Raw genomic sequence first — 3,809 nt, forward strand, 5'->3', positions numbered from 1 at the left:
CTGGGGGCCGAGGCGCGCCTTGGTGGGTTGTGCCCCCCTTAGGGCACCCCCCAGGTGCTGCTCTGGCCCATTGGATGTCTCCTGGTCCATAAAAAATCCACAAAAAGTTTCGCGGTGTTTGGACTCCGTTTGATATTGATTTTGTGTGATGTAAAAGACAAGCAAAAAACAGCAACTGGCACTAGGCACTGGGTCAATAGGTTAGTCCGAAAAAATGATATAAAGTTGCTATAAAATGGTTGTAAAACATCCAAGAATGATAATATGACAGCACGAATACTTCATAAATTATAGATATGTTGGAGACGTATCATTATGCCTTTCTCTTTGTATCGTAGACTTGAATTGAATAAGTTGACACCTACTGAAATCTCTTTGCAAATGGCAGATAAATCAACTCATATACCCATCGTTATTTGTGAGGATGTGCCTGTTGTGGTTGCAAACGTTACTATCTTAACGGACTTTGTTACTCTTGATATACCCAAGGACGTCAGTATGTCGATCATCCTTGGTATACCCTTTTTGCATACTGCAGGGGCTGTTATTGATTACAACAAGGGTAATGTTACTTTTCATGTTAATGGTAATGATCATACGGTACACTTTTCAAAAAAACAACCTCAAGTGAATAGCATCAATTCTAATGGAAATTTTCAACTATTGCTATTGGAGGTTTTGCATTCCCTATTCCTACTGTCAAAAATAAATATGATATTCTTATTGTTGGGGACATGCATATCCCAGTTGAGGTAACCTGGTGTTATTCAAAAGTTCTCCAGTTTCATGTGTTTAGGAAGAAGTTTGTTAATAAGACTTCATCAACCTTGTTAATGGATTCCTTTTGATGGGCATGAGATGGATGAATTTAGAAAGCACAACTTTGTGTACCTACTTTTTACCTTCGGTTATTTAGAATAAATAAAGCAAAAAAGTATTATTCGTCTATTTTTCTAAATTACCCATGCAATAAAAAATGTCCTGAAAATAAAAGTTCTCCAAATGCCCTGAAAATTTAGTATGACTTTTTTATAGAATATTTAAGAATTTTTGGCAATGAGAACACACCATGGGGCTGCACTAGTGGACCACAAGGCAGGAGGGCACACTCCCTGCCTTGTGGGTACCACGTGGGTCCACCCACTTATTCCAGCACCCATCCACTTCGTCTTCCTCGAGAAAAAAATCATCCCATTGCTCAAACCTGTGTTCTTGCTCATCTTACTGCCGTTTTTGATCCCCTTGTGCAAAGCTCCATTTGCAAAATGGTTTTGGGGGATTGTTCTTCTGTATGTGACTCCTCCAATCACTACTAGGGAAATGCTTATACACAGGAGCTCACCAGTAGCGCTTTTACAAAACAAGCGCTGCTGCTAAATAGCATAGCGCTTGGGCAGCACCAGCACTGCTAATATGAGAATAGCAGTAGCGCTGGAGCTAGAAAACGTGCTACTACTAAAACTGACAGACCGTTCCAGGTATGCTAGGGATACTAGTAGCGCTCATGCATAGTAAGCGCTACTACTATTGATCTTAGCAATAGCGCGTTTTCCCTGAAAAGCGCTACCGATAAATTCAGTCCCCTCCTAATAAGACCAAAGTTTAGTCCCACCTCGCTCCGCGAACAGAATTTTTACCACCTTAAATATGGTGCTTCTTGAACCATCACAACCACTTGGTATTCATTGAACTCTATGTGTAGGATCTATGGCCGCAATAGGAATCTTCACCGGTTCTTAAACCGGAAAAGATTCCTATTGACAATTTAGATTCTAAAAAAAATATCATTGATGACTAATGTATTTTTGAAAAAAATTACATGCTTAGCGTTAGCAGTAGCGCATTTTTACAAAGAGCGTTGCTGCTACAGATTTTAGCAGTAGCGCGTTTTTGCAGAGAGCGCTACTGCTATAGGTTTTAGCAGTAGCGGTTTTTACAGACAAGCGCTACAACTAAGGGCCCTAATCCAAACAGGCCCCCGCGCGCGTACTCTCACTCTCCCCCTCACACTCTCTCATCGCCTCCGTCGCTGCCGTCATCGCCGTCCTCCTCCTCCAGCCCAAGGTCGATCCCTCTCTCCTCCTCCTCCTCCCTCCTCCCTCTCCTGCTCTCTCCTCCTCCTCCCTCATCCTCTCCTCCCTCCTCCTGGCCTCCTCCCACCTCCTCCTCCCCCTCTCTATAAATAGGTTTTAGTTTTTTTTAATGTAGGTTTTTGTTTTTAGTAAATGTAGGTTTTCAGTACATTTTGTTTTTAGAAAATTTGAATAAGTAATTTGAAAAGAATAAGTAAATGTAGGTCTTTTGAATAGAATAGGATTTTTTTTTGAAATTTTGAATAAGTAAATTTGAATAGAATAAAATATGAAACTGAAAAAATAAGTAAATCTAGGTCTTTTGAATAGAATAGGAAATTTTTAGAAAATTTGGATAGAATAGGAAATTATAAGTAAATTAGAATAGAATAAGTAAATGTAGCTTATGGAGTTTCACTAAGTCCTAAGATGATGATAAGAATGTTTTTGTATATATTTTGTTTTTGTAGAAATCAAGGAGCCCCTGCATCATCCCCGCCATCATCCTTGTCACCAACCCCCTCCGACCTCGATGGAGGTGAGACCAGCCACCCCAAGTTGTTAATTTAATTTAGGTATTTTAGGTGTTTAATATTTGAACAATGTAGTATGAACCCTAGTTATGATCGAATCATGTTAAAAATGTAGGTTTTTAATTAGGTGTAGTTAATAGAATTTAGGTGTTTTAGGTGTATTTAACAGAATTCTAGGATGATTCGTTTTGAAGTGGACATGTCATATTTTGAACATGTCACATTTGTTGTTATTTTGCCCAAGTGGCCAGCTGTGACACCCTGATAGTTAAGCTACAGTAAACCCCAGTTAATGATGCTAGGTCATTGTAACTAAAATTTTGCTCAACCTCACTCGTTTCAAAATTAGTTCAAATACAAATTCAAATAACAAGTCAAAGTATAGTTTCATAAAACAGTGAATTAAAAATGTTCATTAGGTTGCAAATATTCCCTAAGGAATTACCATGTAGAAACCAACATCATTTGGATCACAGATAAAACCCTAGGAAATTAATAAGTGCTCCAACAGTAAATAAAATGGCCTTTGCAAAATTATTAGTTATTTATTTAACTCCAATTACCTCCAAACTTTATGTGCCACTACAAAATATTGTGCTTGAATTATGTGCCAAATTGCATGTTTAACTAAATTCATTTGCCTTGGCTAATAAAAATAAAACAATAGTTAAAATAAAACAGAAATAAAAGAAAAGGAAAAAGGGAAAACTTGCTACTATAGCAATGGGCTCTACCCGCTACAGTAAACGGCCCAGCCCACTACCAGGACCTTTTCCTTTAACCTCTATATAGAGGGAACAAAGGCCATGGCGTGGCTCATGCACGCGCGTCCGTGCCGCGGATGTCGCCGTGTCAAGCATCCGGCGAACCCCCGCGAGGATAAGACCGCCCCTGGCCTCATTGGCGAGCCGTAGATTGATCTTTCCCTCTCCTCTCATCACTCTATTCGACCTTGAGGTACCCATGGCCGCTGCACCATCGTTCGCACAGCCACCATGCTCCCCTCGCCGCATCTCCGTGTATAGAAGAACCACAGTCATTGTCTACGTCTCTTGCTACATCGACTCGACATTGGGGAGCCTTGCAACGACGGGATTGACCCCTTCTTCAACCTCTGGCCACCGCCCATCATCGCTCCGATTCGTCACCTCAAAGCCGTCCCCGCCCCACCCCCCCCCCAACCTCACCATCGAGCTTGTGGTGA

This window comes from Triticum dicoccoides, chromosome 4A (genome assembly GCF_002162155.2).
Source record: "Triticum dicoccoides isolate Atlit2015 ecotype Zavitan chromosome 4A, WEW_v2.0, whole genome shotgun sequence".
Classification (NCBI taxonomy): Eukaryota; Viridiplantae; Streptophyta; class Magnoliopsida; order Poales; family Poaceae; genus Triticum; species Triticum dicoccoides.